The sequence below is a fragment of the Chamaea fasciata genome, unplaced genomic scaffold, assembly GCF_029207755.1.
Source record: "Chamaea fasciata isolate MVZ Bird 193981 ecotype frontalis unplaced genomic scaffold, bChaFas1.0.hap1 SCAF_8, whole genome shotgun sequence".
In the NCBI taxonomy this organism is placed as follows: domain Eukaryota; kingdom Metazoa; phylum Chordata; class Aves; order Passeriformes; family Sylviidae; genus Chamaea; species Chamaea fasciata.
The window spans coordinates 4,220,982-4,239,392 of record NW_027094093.1 but is presented as its reverse complement, the minus strand read 5'-3'; the positions used below and the strand labels follow the sequence as shown (position 1 = coordinate 4,239,392).

At 44.3% G+C, this 18,411-nt stretch overlaps 1 long non-coding RNA gene across 1 annotated transcript; it reads right to left on the bottom strand.

The window, feature by feature from the left end:
• Positions 1-573: 573 nt before the first annotated feature.
• Positions 574-2,788, bottom strand: LOC136292941 (uncharacterized). The gene is made up of 3 exons (XR_010722004.1): positions 2,523-2,788; positions 2,211-2,307; positions 574-1,861 (listed from the first exon to the last, which is right to left on the bottom strand). It is a non-coding gene; the product is annotated as an uncharacterized lncRNA (long non-coding RNA).
• Positions 2,789-18,411: the final 15,623 nt, after the last annotated feature.

Below are 18,411 nucleotides of genomic sequence, written 5' to 3'. Positions count from 1 at the left end.
TAACACGAGCAAAGCTTTCCTGCCAGGACTGGGACTGCTCTGAGATTGGGCTCTGCAAGTGTTCTGCTGCACGAAGCCGAGCACAGGGGGGCACATTTGCGGAATCATAACTGGTGTTACCTGTTTAGAAACAAGCAAGGCAAGAGGAAAAGCCAAACTACCACGGACAAGGAATCTTACCGTGCTTATTCACACACTATTCACTCCTGGAGGATGAAGTCAAGACTCAAGTCACACTGTAAAAGACAGACTCCACATGCTGTGGGCAGCAGCTCCCAGTTACACTCGGTGCCAGGCTTGCAACACCGACAGGAGAACAGACCTCCAAATTCCCCAAAGGATAAATACAACAAAACCCATCAAACACCTCCACAGCCACACACAGCCAAGAACTCAAACTTCTCCCTCCTTCACTCAGGAGGCACCGAAGCGGGGTACAGCAGAGTCTTAGACCAAAGCCACTGCTCTCTTAACAAACTCCATGCCTCAGGTTGCAGCTGATGGTAACTGAAGGCTGTTAATGCAACCACCTTCAGCTGCAGCCAAATCCCAAAGCCACTCCAACATCGGGCATTCTGTCAGCACCCAACCGATTTCAGAGGGTTTTTTTAGAGGAAAATGGGTACCTCTCATGGTTACGGAGCACCCTGGTTCCGCAACGCTCAGCAGGCTGAAATATCCAGAGGGGAAAAAACAAACAGATCAATAAAAAAAATCCTAGTTTGGGGGGAGTTTTCTTTAAAAACCGCTGGCTTTGTTTCTGCAGCATTTGGCTCATAAATTTTGAATACAAGGCAGAAGCCTGTATACTGGGAGTTCTGGAATCCAAACAAGGGCAAGACATTGGCAGCACCCCTCAACCTCAGGTGCTCCTCTAGTTTCATATCCCCTCTGTTTGTCCTTCCTCAAACTCTTTTCACCTACAGCTATGTGCAGTCACCACTCCTCCATAAGAGCGGGACCCATATATTCCTTGCTTCAGATATTCTTTTTTGGGTTTGTGCTTTTTTTTTCAGGTCTTACTAATGAGGAGTGAGCTAGAAGCACGTTGGGTGTGTTTGTGATTGTTTTGTCCCCTGTGGGTTCAATGTATTTATCATTGCTCGTGTTTGGGACTTCAGCCTCCATCTGGGAAAAACACCTTGTTTTCTAAATGTGCCTTTGGAGTTGGAAAGCTCCTGTCTTGTGAGTAAAATTTCATGGTAGCAGGGAGGTAGAGAAATGTGGAAGCACCTTTAGCTGGAAACAGCAAGAATGAGAGCCTTAAACACTGACACTGGCAAGAACAGAGTTGGGTACGAGGACAGACTGTCAGGTCTTCTTGTTTTTAACCTATTCCTGCTTGGTCAGTTCTAATTTGGCTTTCTTGGTTATAGTTCTAATGCCTGGGCTGGATTGTACACTTTGGTTTGCTGTTCTTGGTAAATAGATGGGACAAAACCTGCCACTCGTTTTCCTGAATTAATACTTACAGGGCAGGTTGTTTTTTTGGTAGTGGTTTGTTTTGCTTTGCCTAAGGATGGTGAATTGAACTGAGTTTTAGGAGAGTTTCAAACATTATTAACCTTTTTTCACAAATGGTATGAGCTTAGAGAGAATTGCTGGGAGCATTGAGTTTCCATCCCTGCATTCTCAAAGGTTTTGCTGCTAAGTTTACAGTGCAAGGACAGAGGGACTTCCAAAAGGCTTTCGGCATCCCCAAAAACCAGCATTTAAATGTAATGACGTGGCTATTTGAAGAAAGAAGACACCCCAACAATAATGCTTGCAAACTCTGCAATCCTGCTCCTGGGAGAAGCTCGTGCAAGGCTGCATCTCGCACTGACAGACATCTGTGCTGTCCTGGGCATCTTTTTTAGACCTAGGAAATAAAAATGAATAAAACTTACAGGCTGTGCTCAGGCTTTGGGGAAGCAGCACAGGCTGTGAGTCAACAGTGTCCCTTCATGCTGCTGAGCTGCAGTGATGGGGCCCCCAGGGTCCTTCACCAAGGGCTGGGGTACTTCTAAAGCAACCACTGTGATTTTATTTCATTTTCTGTGCAGAGCAGGATTCCTGAACTCTGAAATCTCAGGGTATTGTGCCCCAGCCAAGCCCAGCTTGCTGAAATGGGTTTGGTTCGCTCCTGCCCATGGTTCATTCCCAGGAAAGTGACCACCACCCTGTTATAATCCTCCTCCTCCTCCTCATCCAGGACAGTCTGACAGCACCTGCATCCTGGCACCTTTCAATTCCACTTCACAAACCAGAATATCCAGCAGCTTGATTGCTACCACAGTTAACCATTATTTGAGAAGCCTGGCCAAGCTGAGGAGATGGGAACAGGCCTCCAGGTTAGCATTGATACAATAGCCTTGAAAAAAAAAATCCTCCCCCTCCTTCCACTCAAATTGTTCCACTTGTCAGGACACTCACCCGCCCTGTCCCATGCCCAACCCAGTATTCTCAAGTCACACTTCAAAGGCAGCTCTTTCCGATCCCCCTCCCAATATTATACATGCTTTGAAGTATCTGGGCCTCACCTTCACCACCAGTGAGGTGGTTACAAATGGGGCCTGAGGGGAGAAAACCCCTCCACTGCTCATTCTGCCTCCAGAGGTACTGCCCTCTCCTCATTTTCCTGCCACACCTTGTTAAATACCTGCAGGAAATTGCCTGCTTCCCTAGGGCTCTGCTCTCCAGTGCCTCATACAAATGGAGAACAGGATTAAACACCATCATTGGTCTAACCTGTCTGTGTTTTCCACCTGCCTGCTCTGGGTAAAGGGGCTGCAGGTGCTGTGGGGCAACAGACCCAAGGTCCAGCTCTCACTTGCCATAGTTTCCATCAACAAGAGGCAGCATTCTCTTCACAAGGTAACCCTGGCTGAGACCCAGAGGAAAATCCCACTGGAACAGGCTCATTGCTGACCTCCATTCTCACTCTTGTGGTGATGCTGAAAGACAGAGCAGTGTTTTCTAGGCAGTAGTTTTGCAAATGTCTCTTCCTTTGCCTACAGAAGTAGCACATCTTCCATCACCCACCAGCAAGATCCGATGGCTGCAATTAAAATGAAGCCAGACTGAACCAATTTGACACTCAAGCAGTTCAGATTTAAAATGCTCTCTTGAAAAAAACCTGCACTTTGCTGTTGAGAGGCAGCACATATGTTTATGTATGGATAATGAGCCTTGCTGGCAAGGACAATTAAGTCTCCTGGAAGCATCTGTGGTCATTCCCCACCTGCATTTCAGAGGGAGGATCTCTGTAAAATATTTGCCATTCTCTAAGGCAATTGTACCATCTCTTGTGCTTGGCTCTGGTGGCTGCTATGCTGATTCTATAGAGGACTGTTCCTTTCCATTTCCCTGCTGTGCCTTTGCATCTCAAAGGAGGATGGCAGTCATTGCCCAAAGCTAAGCGTATTTTATTTGTATTATCCTTTTACATCATATTTCTGCCTTCGACCTAGTCTTGTGTTTCACTATAAAGAAAGCACAACCTAAAAGACTGGATTGCCAAGTGCAATTACAATTTATCCAGTAGCAATTCCATTCAGACAGGTTTTTCCAGCCTTCCCAAGTGTCCCAGCTGCCAGCAAAATAGCTCATGGGGTTTTATAGGTGTGAAAATCCAGCAAGAGCCTGATAGGAGCTTTTCCCACGCCCAGTGAGGCAGGATGGGGTCAGCCCTGCTTGGTGACAAAAGGTCCAAACCAGATCAAGCGACATCACCCATCTTCACTGCCGAAAACGACCACATTTCTGGGTATTTAGGAGAATTTTTTCAGCCCCCTAGGCGGGAAGCTCTTTTCCTTACCCCTGGAACAAGAGTGCTATTGCAGTTGTTTCCAGGAGCTGGCTCCCAGGCTGCCCCAGTGGAGCTGGGAGAGGCAAAGGGTGGGGATTCTGCAGCGCCTGCAGCTCCACATCCACGGGCAGCACACAGAGCAAAAAACCGCAGCTCTGCAGGGAGATTCCCAGCAACTCTGTTGCATTTAGCCCAGCAGGATACATTAGTTGCTTTGGATGAATAAAATGTTTAATTAAACCTCCCCCTGCTGCCCCATGGAGCCCGAGCAGTGTTAGTGTGTCCTGGGCTTTGTTCAGGCTGGAGACATTTCTGACACCTTTCCTGACCCAGGGAGTTTGCCAAGCTCTTTGCCTTTCCAGGAATTCCCACTTGCTCCAGCGCTGGGGATGCCATAGGACTATAAATAAACAGCTCATGTTGCAAAGATGATGCACAGGTCAGAAGTTCTGTGCTGGGCTGTGTTTTGGCAGGATGGTGATGCCCAGTTACCAACCTGCACCGACAGCTTACCTAATCCTTTAAAGGACAACTCAAGAGAGAAGTGACAAAGGAGCCCCGTGCCTGTTCCTTGTTAAGATTTATATATATACACACATGCTTTTGGGACAAAGAACAATACAGCGTGGTCCTTAGGAATCCCCTGCTGAAAGAGTCTCTTCTCCACTCACAGCAACTCACGTTTGATGTTAAATATAGGTTAGTGGGGGCTTTAATACAGTTTGGTTTTTTAAATTTCTTTTCAAGAAGCACACTCAGGAATAATTTCCTATTATTTGCTGTGGACCCACGCATCTACTTACATGCATCCCCACCCCTTTTTCCCCCTCTTATGTTTTTGTCATCTCTAAGACATGTGAAATTCTCAAGAGGAGAGTAATAATCTTGAATGAGAGGCCTGGAAAGAGCAGACAGAGCACGTTATTAAAGGACCAACTCTGCAGCTCTGCACTTACAGAGCAGGGCTGTTTGGGACATTATTACCAAGCAGTGCAGTTCTCCCCTTTAACTGTTTGGGTTTTGTTTTGGTTTTTTTTTCCCCCTAAAATAATTCTGCTATTTTTTCATTTTATGAAAGTTGACTCTACCCCAAACTCAGGTGAAATCAAAAGGCAGCACTAAAGCATCATTAAGTGTGATAGAAGGTTCCAGGTCAAGTTGGCTATTGCAGATAAAGCTGCCATCATCTCCTGTTAGTGACTGGGACCGAAAGCCAAGGGTTTTCATTGCACACCACATAAGAAGTACTTTATAAATCACAATAACTCCTGACATGCAATAACATCCAGTCTTATTAATATAAACTGCAGGGATTTTTTTAAAGTCTGCTGGCAGTAAAACCACCCCGTCTATAAAATGTTGGCATTCACACATGCCCTGCAGCTTCTCGCAGCACCTTTAAGCACTCAAGAGGTTCATTACCTCATACACTGAAAAAAAAAGGAGAGTGGGATTATATTGTTGCTTCAAAATAGTTCTTTCCAACTCTCCTTAAGCTGAAAGGTGCCAGCTGTGGCACCCCCAAACCCCGAGGGGGTCCCTGCCCCAGAGCAGCCAGCCCTGGTCTCTGCTCTGCTGGTTTTAGTGCCCTGGCACACAGGTAGGGCTGAATGCACTGAGCCAGGGCACAAGAACAGTGCTTTCTTCTTTCCCTTTAGACACAGAGATGTTTTCTTTGGTTACTGTGTTAGAAAGCGTGGCATCTCCCTCCAAACAGCTTTTCCAGACAGCCCATGGCCTCCCCCAACTTAGGGGTTGCAGGTGGGACCTCCTGTGCTACAGGGAAAGGGCTGAAGCTTCCTGGGAACCATCCAGACCCCGTTTATCCCCCAAAGCGCTTCTGCCAAGATGACAAGGTGTCAGCTGAGACCCCCATTGCTGAGCGGTGGCAGAGGGTGGCCTGTGGCCACCAGGATCCCACAGACTCCTTGCTGTCTCATGCAGTCCTTCCTCCTCCTCCCTCGCACCTACATTGGAGTGATTTGTGCTCAGTACCCACAAAACAAAGTTCTCCACCCTACAAAGGCTCTACAATTCTTTTTTTTTTTTTTAATAAAACATTTGCATCGACACAGAAGCCATTTTCCTCCTGTCAGGGAGGGAACCTGTGAGCTCCTGCAAGGAGACAGTCAGAACCAAGCTGGAAGATACAGCTGGGAAACTGACAGCACCATGACCCCACTCATCCAACAAACAAACAACTCTTTATGGTACATGTGTACAGTAAACACATTGCAGGAGGCAGATGGTGTTAGAATATAAACACGAGGAAAGAGAAGAGTCTAGCTAGATGCCACTTTTCTATCTTGAAAAAGGGGAGCTTTTTCCCAAGGCTCCCCCCTTTCTTATTCAAGGGAACACAACATTGTTGAAGCAGGGAGGAAATGCTGCTCCTCTAAATTAACCACCACAAGAGGAAGCAGGAAAGTGATTTGAGCCCAAATTGAGCAAGGGAAGGGGGTTAGCTCAAGCTTTCCAGCATACCAGAGCCCCACAGCCATTACCAGCCTGTCTGAGGAGTTTCTCTTGATGAATTAATTCTTCCATCAGAATAATTCTGACCAGCCCAGCTACTGCTCTCCTCCCCAGAGTCACAGCAAAGCCACCATCCCTATGCAAATACACCTTGTATTTTAGTTAAAATGCTCGTGGGGTGTTGATCTTACCGAGTTTTGTGCCAGTGCTCTCCAGCTGGGCCTCGTGCATACCAGCACAGAATATAGATAAGGATGGGAGAGGAAAGACAAGCCCAAAGCCTCTTTTATTTTCAAGTGACTTTTGATGAGATGTGTCAGAAATAGCGGGATCTTTTCCAACGTCCGCCCTACTTTGCAACAATAGCTGCTTGTTGTGCACAGTGAGTCGAGGAGATGCCAGCAGGAATGGTTGTAATACCACTTTATAAGCAAATTAATTGCTTCTAATTAGCCTGCTCCGCTAAGATATAAGTAGGAACAGCTCATCTTGCAATAAACTTTTACGACCTTTTGACACACAGCTGAAAGCCACTTTGCCTGCTTTGCTGTGCGTGGAAGGGCCGGATGCTGCTTATTCTCCCTAACAGATGCACAGCCATACACAGTTTCTCTGCTTCTATTAATTCCCAGAGCCTCTCAGTATTGCAGTTGGTTTGCAGCTCCAAGGTTTATTCCTCCCCCCATTGGTGGCTTCTGTAAGGTACAATAAAAGGGATTCCTGGATGTCACTTGTTGTTATTACAGATACAGCATTCAAGCACTGAAGCAGAAGTACAAACACCTTTATAATCTAAATTTTTAACCTTCAGGGCTTTTTTTTTTTTTTTTTTTTTTTTTTTTTTTTTTTTTTTTGGCAGTTTATGCTTTCTTACTGCAGAGAATAAAACGTGTTTTCTATCTGCACCATGATGGGGGAAAAAAAAGGGGGAAGGTTTTAGTACTAATTGGATGAAAGGAACAGTGTAAAACTTAATAGAGAAAATAACTCCAGAAGGGGGAGCGAATTAACGCACCAAAGTCCTGAGGGTGTCCTAAAGAAAGCAAATGTTTACCTGCCCTGAGAGAATGTACTTTGACGGTGCCTTAGCCCGGCAACAAGACGGAGAGCAGTGCGATACGCCCTTCTATAAATATTTGCGCTTCAGCTCACTCGTTCTCTGGGGCTGTAACACCATGGCCGGGGTTACATTTCCTCGGTTTATTGGTGCGTGCGCTCGGCCGCAGCTGGAGCCGGGATTCCCGGGCGGTTCGGGGCTGCCGACAGTAGATGTCAGCATTGCCTTGTGCCTCCCCGCTGCTCCGGACACCAGCTACCGAGACGCTCAGAGAGACAAAATATTCAGCTAATAGGAAACAGCATTTATTGCAGCTATTCTGCATATTTCTAGGGTGGGTTTTTTGGGCTTTTTTTTTTAAACAAAAAAATCATGTTGCCTAACGATTTAGGATGGATAAAAATAACAGTGGTCTTTCCCCATCAGTTTAATGCTCTGCCAGATGTGCTTTGAAGGTTTCCCTTCAACGATTTTTCACGCCATGTGACTGCGAGAAAGAGCGCATAAGAAACGAATAGCTTTGTTTGACCACTCAGGGGCTGAGAAGGGTGAGTGGCCTCTCTTCTCCCTGCTCCCCATCAGCCAGGGCTGTACCTGTAGCACCGTGCATCCCCTTTTCCCAGCCTGGGACGCCTTTCCGAGAAACTCCCGTGCCTTTGCAGGAGGCTGCTGGTGCCTGTTGTTAAATCTCTGCAAACGAGCGGACAGAATACCCTCCAGCCATGCCCTCAGCTTGGCCCCCTGAGGGCACTCAGCGCAGGGACAGGGACAAGGGCTCTCTGCTCCTGCCCGGTGCAGCTCATTCTTTGCTTTGCATTAGGGTGGCAGCATTGGCCGCGCCATGGGGACTGGCGGCGGCCCCGGATGCGCTCGCAGGAGCCGTGAATCCCATGGGAGCTGAGCTGTAAGGGCTGGGCGAGCAGGACGCCGCTCAGGGACAGCTGTGCTTGGGGACACCTGGTATTAGAACTGCTCCCGGGCAGCTCTGGGATAGCTGATGGCCTGGGGTGGTCCCAGGCAGCTCACAGGTATTCAGCTGGGCTGAACCTGAGCGTGGTGTTCGCCACGGTGAGGACACGCGAGCCTCTTGTCACCGCTGTCCCCTCCTGCTTGCAGTGGTTTGGAAAAGGGAGGGAGGGAGTTTGGCGACAGAAAGTTCCTGCTGTAGCGTGGGGCAATGATGCTGATGAAAGGAGCTTCATCCAAGGGCATTTGAGTGAGAGCAAAAGGAACCAGTCATCCACCTGTGCTATGTTCCTCCTGTGCCTCCCCAGGCATGGAGAGAGAACGGGAATGTTTGGCAGAAGAAGAGGAGATGGAGGAGAACCAGAGGCAGGATTCAGTGGCACATTTATTTATGTTGGAGGCTTTAAAATGATGATGGAGTGCAAATACTGGTAAAGACGAGAAAGCATAATTTATCTTGGAAGATTTCACCCATCCCAACTTATAACCACAGCCCCTCTCACAGTTTTCAGAAAGGCATCCCTCTGCTTTTGGGTATGTAAAAGTTTCATGGCTTTTAGAGAGACTGACAACACATCCAAACTTTTCCAGTCTTGCTCCACCAGAGCTCTTGGGATCCTAGAGTGGCCCCGAACAATTCTGCCAGAGCCCAGTCTGCCATATCTGAACGTTTCATTTTAATTTGCACACCTTGGAGCAGCACCATTTATGAGCAGTGCTTCACTGGTGGGAAATATAATCTGAAGATTTTCATCATCACCTTCAAAATGTGCTTGCCAGCTACAGTTTATGGAGTAGCTGACAATTTTTGGGGGGACTGCAGACTCACAGAAACCACAAGCCTTTGGATGTAAGAGCCTTCATACAGTGCACGCGGGGCGAAATCCACAGATCAGAACTTTGCATTATAATGACACACAATTGTTTGGACTGATCACAGCATCCTTCATTTCTGTGGTAATTACACTGGCCTTGAGTGCCGAGTGCTGACATCCCAGTGTCTTCCTGGTACTCTGTAACTGCTTCTGATCAATGCTGATGTGAATGAATTAATAATATTGCCTCCTATTAGGGCAATGGTTGCTGGGCTCTAATTCAATCCTGCCAGCTGAGAGCCAGCCTGGGCAGGTGCTTTTACTTTGGATATGAAAAGAGACATGATGTAAGGCCCTGGTGAATAAGCTGAAATCTTTTTCCTCTGGAAAGGAGGGAGAAGAGGTGGGTGGGGCTTTTATGCTGAAGAAATACTTTACATAAGTATTATATTTTAAAACAGGTATGTTTTTTATTGGCTGTTTTATCATGTTTGTTAACATGATAAATGGTAAAGAAGGGATTTTAAGATTAAAAGCTTTACTTGGTTTTGTGTTTCTGCACCAGAAGGAAGAAAAATGCTAATTTTAATTTATTTCTGTGTTATATAATGGCTTATGTTAGGGTAGGTAGCTCTATAATGAAAAATATATCTGTATAGTGCATGAAGTCAGCATCAAAATGCTTCAAAACTCCTGTATGTGTGTTTATACCACTCTACAGGCCCAAGTTCACTGTTGTCTTGAACTTCATTTGTGTCATTGCAAAACAGATGCAAAATCTAATTTGTTTTTGCTCTCGATGGTTGAAGTTAAAGCAAAGGTACCAGTGAAAATGACAGTATCAGACAGCTGGCTGTGGCTCCTGTTCCTTGCTGGTACTTTCCTTCTGCTCACGTCCCCTTGCAAACTGACAAAAGATATATCCGTGCAAATCATTTTGTAGCCCACACATGTGTTTAATTAGTCTCCAGCCCACATGAGGAACTGCAAGGAGAAAGATAATTATGCAGGCTTCATGCTGTTTTGAGCTCTTGTGCTTTGCATTTTCTTTTCCAGCATTCAATTAAAAGTTAAGCAGTTTTTGAGGCTATCCAAGTAGACAGCTATTGATTCTTCATTCTGTAGAAGAAGCCCTTCTTATAGTTTGTCAATTTGTGAAGTTGCTGGCTGGGAGAGAAAGTGGGTAGCACAGCACATCCTTGGGGAAATACCACAATGAATGCAAGGTGTGCGCTGCAAGATGGCCTCAGATTTAAGGCCAAAATATCTGATGATTTAAAAGTTCTTTTTAGTTTAAAATTTAGTTTTAGCTTTGTAGTTTTCAGATATTTAAAAAGAAGAATTTTAATTGCTCACTAAGAGGACATTTTGGGATGCCTGGAGAAGTTTTGAGATGACCTGACTTTTTGTAAGAGGATCACTGGCTCTCCTTCAGCTGTGGACAACACGCATGTGCTTAGTGCCAGGGTCTATCACTGCCACAGGGGGACAAGTTGATGTGGCAACACCTGAGAAGACAGGAAGGGAAGGAATTGAAAATGTTCAATTTTTCAGTATTAACAGGTTGTCTCAACAACACTTAGTCTGTGGAAATTTACCCTGCTTTGCCAGGAAGAAAAAAGTTTTCATGGGGTCCTAATACAAAGACCATTGACACCCATAGGATTCATTCCTTGATTTTAACAGATTTCGAATCTTCCCTCTAATGAAGGATCAGACGATGCACTGTTAGAGGAATTTACATGGTTAGAATATAAATCCCCTGTGCAGAAGTAAGGATCTTTATGTGGTAATGGCTAAGGAGTAAAGAGGATGGATCAGACAAAGATTATAAATATCCCCATTAAGGGCTCCTATTATCACTGATATAATTACAGAAAAGCAGGGAACTTTTCTGGGCAAAGCTGGCAGTCCTCACACAGGCTTTCAGCATTGATAATGGCACGTGGCTCAATGGTGACCAAGTCACTTGGCCCGTTCTGTTTAGATAGAGACCTCCTGTCCTACCAAGTTTTCACATCTGATCCACTGCACTTTGCAGCAGATGGGTGTGAGTCTTGGAACTGAAAACAGCTGAGCTTGTGCTTTGTCTTTCCTCCTGGACAACTCTAAGGGGGATGTGTAAAGCAGTGACTGTGGTCAGGGAAGTAGGGAGGCTGCTATGGAGACTGCTGTGCCTTCAGGAGGCTCCTCTCAGCCTCCTGAAGGGGTATGAGCTGCTTATAACATCAGCATTTTAGAGCTACAATAGCACAGATCACTCAGCCCTAATTAGCTGTGACCAGTGAAAGCATCAAGCTGACACAGTGCAGCGTGAGAAACATCACTGAATCCGTGCCTGGGAGGAAGGTGCTGTCCAAACACTGTAGCTGGAGATGTGTCTCTCTTTAATTAGCAGATTTATGGTCTGGTGGGTGCATGATGAATTGAGACAGTATGGTTAACCGTGGTGAACAAAGCTGTATCCTAACAACCAGTTCCTCTATAAAATTATATTGGCAATGAAATGCCATCATGCTTAGTAACCCCAAAGTGGACAAAAACTGCAGAACTGAGATCTACATTTACATACATGTGCAAGAATAAACACTCAGACATTGAGGCTTTGGCTGACTTCATGGAGTCCATCCATGAGCTGGTTTCCAGCTCCCAGTGTCAGTGCACTCTGGATTTTCACAGTGAGGCTTTTGGTCTGCTTGTCTGGGTACTGTTATCATACCCAGATAAGGGGACTAATTTCGTCAACGCTGAGAATCATTGCTACTTGTTAATATTAATTTACAATAATGGGAGTGATAACCAAAAGCTAATTAAGCATTGTGTTCTGTGTAATGATGGAACAGGCAAAGTGTTTAAAGTGTTTAATGGTCACACGACTTTTCGTGTACAGACTGAACTCTTCACCTGGGCTTACTGGGAATAGCTCCAGTTGGCTGGAGGGCACTCACCTTCATCTCACAGGTGAATGAGAGTATGGACAGGGTTGAAGATGCTGCCAGATTTAGTCCAGTTCAGGTGCTATCCTGCTCTGAGCCCAGTTTCCTTCAGGGAGTCTCATGGTGGACTCTGGAAATTGAAGCAAGTGAGATGTCAAATCTGAAAATGTCCAGTCAGACAGCTTAGAGTCAAACAGAAAACCAATCCTCTGTTGTGCCTCTCGCCATAAAGGCAAAATCTATAGGTCTGTTTTGTCTGTGACATAATTTAGTGTGTGAAGTTTGGAGGTTCTTCCTGCATTCCTCCTGTGTTTAAAATTGCTTTTCTTCAAGCACGGTTTGGGAGGAATTGTAGTATTTATGAACTGGATCAGATGATATAGTTAGGAAAAAAATGGGCTGGTGTTTGCTCCTACATATCTTGCTTCAGATAATTGGGATGTGGGCTGGACATCACGATTATACCGATCTCACCAGCCCATTCTTGGCATGAAAAAACAGGCTGGGGGAATGGGTTATGTTTTAGCACTTTCATCAGAGTTGCCATTTAGCACAAATCATCTTGTATAATCTAATTACCAAAATTTCTGCTGTTTTGTTAGCACGAAGTAAGGTAACCCATGGGATAGTATACAGATGAAGAAATAGGTTCTTTGCACCATCTTAATAGCTTTATAATTGAGATTCATGCACCAATGAGGAGAAAACAGACTTAGCCATGGATTTACAAAGTATGGCAAATCTCATTTAAAAAAGGAAGGATCAAGGAAACATTGCTGACATAACTTTACCTCCTTTAGCCTTAGATTTTCTGGGCAATATCGCAGTGCAGCTATTGCTATTTTTATATGCTTTGTGGAGACCAGTGTGCCCTGAGGCTGGTGAGTAGAAAATAACAAGTAGCTTCCAAAAGGCGGACCATTTTACGTGTGATGCTGAGAGCCTGTGAACTTTATGGGTCCAGATTATTAAATTCAGTCCAGTTCCATTTTAAGTTGATAGGAAAACCTCACGTGATTTCACTGAGGGTTGGGCCAACAGATTGCTGTTTGTTTTTTAGCAGCAAGTAAAATCACGGGGTGATGTCTGCGTGTGCACACAATGATTTTTAAATTGCTCCTTCTGCAGTCGACGTCTCTCGCTAGGTTCAGCGGGTGCTTGTTAGAGACAGAGCCTGGGGTTGGGAAAATGGACCATGAAGGTGATTATTTCTTTCTGAATTATTCATTGGAGAATCTTCAGCTTGAAAACGAGATAAATGTATCTGACACATGACCTGACCGCATGCCAGCCTGAGTAATTGCTGGCTCACTGTGAAATCACCCGGCATGGGCTTAAGGAGGGTGAAGACTTGGCAAGATGCTCTGCCTTGCCAACTGAAGTGCAAAGGAAAGGCCATCCAGGCTCAGAAGAGCTCCAGCTGATGGCTCACCAGGGGTCTGACATCACGTGAAGTCTCCCAGGACAGCTGAAGACACACAAGCACTTCACACTGTCCCATACAGGCATGCTCCCTCCTGAACAGGAGAGAGGGAGAAGGAATTGGGGTCTGGACACATAGGTACTCCCTCAAAAATTCTGGCTCACTCAGAACCCCAGCTTCATGTGTAAAGATGCTTTTGTCCACAAGGTTGGCTTGGGTTTGGTTTTTTGGGGGTTTTTTGGTTTTGGGTTTTTTTTTTTTTTGTTGTTGTTTTTGTTTTTGTTTTTTTTTTTTTTTCAAACAAGAAATCTTGCCTTCTGCAAGAGTGGGAATTGCAACTGTAGCCACTTGTCATTTGTTCAGACATAACTGGTTTGTAGTCCCTAGCTTGTAAAGGTTTAATGCTGGCCGTGCTTTAAAAGAGCTTGATGAAAAAATATGAAGTGAAAATTTCACGTCTGTGGTGGAAGTGTCAAAAGGGATATGGATGGGGTACTCCACATGCTTTGCTTTTCTTTGCATGCTTTGTTTTAGATTTATCACTGCCAGAAGAACGGACTACAAGGAGCTACACTTTGATGTGGGGTTTGAATTGGGGAAGGGCAATACATGAGGAACCATGCCTTACCTAGCTGGCATTGAACAGTCACTTCTGAACAGAACCATTTCTAGAGTCGTCAATCCTACAAAGCTGTCCTGGGGTGTCTTTATGATGCTTGTATCCCCAATGGTCTGTTGTGTTTATGCTGGATATTAAGTTCTGCACCTTTAAGACTGGTTCTGAGAGTGAAGGGGGAGAAAAAGAAGCAAAGGGTTTGTTATCAGAAACTGCACTTGCTGCCCCGCATCCTTCACACCGACAGTGTTGTCCACAGTGGACAGCAGGAGAGAGCCCTCCTTGGCTTTTAGTTAGTTTTTTTGGCTAGCTGAGACAGAGAAGTTCCTGGGGCTGTGGTTTTTCTTTTTCTTGGAGCTGTTGGAATCTGCTCTGGACTGAGGGCCCAGAAGAACACCAGGAGCTCACACCTGTGTCCTACCGGGCCTGAGGGACTGATAACAGACTGAGTGAGCAGAGCTGCACCTCATGAGGGGGACACCCTGAGTTTGTCATCTCTTCAGAACAAAAGGTTTTGTTGTTTAATATTGTTCATTTTTGTGCTGGTGAATGCTTTGTCTGTTAAATAAACAGGTTTTTTCCACCCTTCTCCATGGAAATCTTTTCCTGAACCAGTTGTGGGAGGGGCCGCTTGAATCTGCGTTCTAGAGGGACTCCATTCGGAGGTTTCTTCCCAAATTTGCCCTAAGCCAGGACAAAAGCCCAGCAAGGTGAGCTGAGGTGCTTGTGTGAAGGAAAAGTTGGTCATGCTGGCCTGTGAAGATACTCACATTATGTCCCAGTAAAGTTTGAACATGTGTTCAGAAGTTTAAAGGTGAATGTACATGAGGAAATTCTGAATTTTCTCTTCTGAACTCAGCTGTATATTTTAAAGGGTCAGAAATGCCTTTACAGGGAAGGTATTTGTTTTAAAGTCAGGTTAATTTAAATGGATAAATTTTGTATTCTTTACATGGCTGTGTCATCTTAACTTCCAGTGGAGTAGGCTGCTATTAAAAGTAAGGCTACATTTCTGTTTGTGCCTGACCAGTGGAGAGGAATCAGCAGCTATCAGCCTGCCTTGTAAATGCCTGTTTTGGACAGCTCACAGCCTCGGGAGGGGAGGATAGAAATCAACACAGAGCAAGGAGCTGCCTCTTCTGGTCAAAACAGCACTGGAAAGAGTTTATCTGAAAGGACATCCTGCTTGGGGGCTTGGGTCCCTCAGCCCTGGTTCCACGAGGTGGACTGGAGACCAGCGGGGGCCCAGATGCAGCAAGTGTCCCTTGGACACCGGCACTGCAATTGCCATTTTCAGAAAGGGGACAAGTTGGCAGAGCCAATTTTAAGGATTTGGAGTCAGTGAAAGCCTCTTGGGTTCAGGTTCCTGTGTCCCTGTGGGCCTCTTCAGATTTTCATCTTAGGTCAAGGATTTGGCTCTAAGTTACTGGGAGCAGGTCTGAAGTATAACCATGAGAAGAATTTATATTAAGGCAAGCTTCCAGTGTGTGAGCTAGTCCATTTCAAACCACTTTGGGCATCTTCAGATGCAATGCAGGGTGCCCAAGATTTAGGTCTAGTTTGAAAAGCTGAATTACCACTATTTGCTCGCTCTGTTCTATACAAAAACCAGCAAATGGCTTGACAGCAAAAGTTATGGCTCTGCTATAAGTAGTATGAAGGTAAAAGGAAAGAACTTAAACATAGCATTTCCAGATTTCAATTTTGTGGCACTTCAATATTTAAACAAAATATTAAAACCCCCACAAAGCAAAGATTTGACATTTAGGTGTAGGGTGCCAATATTATACTATTGCTTTCATCAGAGGCATGCGAAAACGAAAGCCCTGAAATGCTTCATTCACATCACAAATGGCAATCAGTATTGGATACAGAAGGGGTTTGGTTTTTCTAAAAAAAACTGTTCAAAATGGTGCATTTTTATAGAATTCTTGCCCGGAGGTCTATATTTCTGTTAATAATAACAAAGCAAAGAGATGGACATAAAGACAGTGCAGTCCTCATTGTGTATTAATCTAGAGAAATCAGTATACACTGCCACCCTCAGCTCAGCTAAGACAGATTAGAGGTGGGCACTTTGAAATTACTCATACTTTCATTTTCTGTATGTGAAAAAAAAATATGACACTGCAATGAAGCCAAAGAAAATGCTAGAGGAACCTAAAATTCCATGCTTGGTCTCCATCAAGCCAACAAGCTTTAAGCAGGTGAGGAAAGGCTTGACTAAAAGCTTTGCTAGCAAATGCTGCTTTTGGCTACAAATCCCCTGCCCATTTTGCATCAGATTCTGTGACTTCTTGGACCACTTTTTTGGGTATAATTTCCTGGGTTTTTTTTTAAAACAAGAATAAACAGTTTATTCCAGGCCTATCTCTGAAAACACAAGTTGAAGAAATAGCTGAAGGTTGCCAAAGTTGCTAAAAACAGAAATATGAATGGTTGGTCAAAATAGGGAAAGCTAGAGCAAAAAATGGGAGGAGTGAGCACAAGCAAGGAAAGCATCAATGAGCAGGCAAGTGTTTTTGGGGCAACAAGAAGGGGGAAAAGTGAAGGAGACTGTGCTCTATCTTACTAAGATACAGATACAAAACAGGATTGGGTGTAAGGAGAAAATTTTTAAGCACCCAATCATTTTCAATGATTTATGGTTTTGGTAGATGTATTCCTTTACGTCAATTTAAAATCTGATTTTGACTGAGAGAACTTTGTCATGTCGGGTTTTAATGTGAGCATGTACATACATGACCTCCAAAAACAACAACAAAAAAAGAGCAGGACACCACCTAAAATGACTCTGGCATGTGCTAATTATTAGCATGAGACTTCAGATTTCCAATGGGAAGATGCATCACCTGGGTAACAAGGAGTGAAGCCCTCAGAAGCATGGTAAAATAAGGAAAAGGAACCGTTTCTGCAAGCTTTTGTGTTGTTTGTCCTTTAGCTTGTGTTTTCTGACATGGTGGTGTCTCATTTCTTGCCTCTCTTGCTAAGTACAGACTAGGGAAAAATACAGCACTTTGTTTTCTCTGATCTTTTGTGCTAAGGGTGGTGGCTTTTCCTTTTATAACAGCCACATGGAGTTAATTTATTTATTTTTTTTTCTTAGCTTGTAGTAGGAGTGTATTAACTGCTTTCTGGTCACAGTTGCCTTGAAGAGAACATTAACTAAACTTAATTTCAAAGGGGAGAAGAACACATTAAGTGAAAAGCCTCTAATTATCAGGAACCGATGATCACTTGTCCCTATAAGCTGTATAAATACTTGTGTTCATAAAACTGGAGTTGAGACAGAACACTGCTCACTCTACCGACTTGCAAAATAAAAAGTTACTATGTGGCACCTCTCTTGTCCTTTAGCACTATTTATTCTATCTGCGACGCAGAAATGCTCCCAAATTTAGAACACGCAGAGCCAACATAATCGGTCTGTGCAACCCTCCTGACAATTTTCAAGGGCAACGCCATCCAGAGACGTGGAGGCTGTGGTTCTTGGCAAGAGCAGCATCGGTGTGGGTAGAATAACTCTTCTATTATACATTACAGTGTACAGACTGGGCTATATACATTACCACTCCAGGTCTGCAGTGGGAGACCTGCACTCCTCAGAGCCGTGCCCTGGGCTGATGCCTTTGCTGTATCATTGTACTGATGTCTTTGCTGTATTATTGATGAAATGCTTGACTGTTGACTCCCAAATGTTTTTTCTAAGTGTAGTCAAAACTCTTCATACTTCTGTTTTCACTTATATTGCTGAGTTTTGAGCAGATTATTGTCTCTTTCTTTCCCGTGAAAGAGCTGTGCGACACTGAAGCCAGAAATCAGACTGAATTTTGGAAATTTACCAAAGAAAGCAATCTTTTGCATTTGGTGGTTAAGTAGTGTAACTAGTATTCCACCTAATGCTCATTGTGCTTCAATAAAATGCTTAGGAGAGTGACATTCAGCAGAACTGCTGATGTGTTGGAAAACAGACATTTTTGTTTTCATATGATCTCCATTCAAACCCTTTTTTAAGAGATTTAGTGTATCCTACATCTAATCTATAGAAATACCTGGAAATGAAGCAAAGCCTCATATATTTAATGTTCTTCTTACATAGTAGAGACAAAACACTTAATCACTTCAGCTTAACTCTGAATGCCAAACTTCTAGCATTTTAGTGTTACTTTTCCTTTAAAAAAAAAAAAAAGGTAACCAAACAAAAAAAACCACAAAACCCTCACACTCCCCCCACCTCCCTTTAAAAAAAAAAATCATCTGGATTAGCTTTTTTAGGTTTAAATTATTTGAGAACCATGTGAGCACCAACACAGGAGCAAGGAAAAAAGCAGAA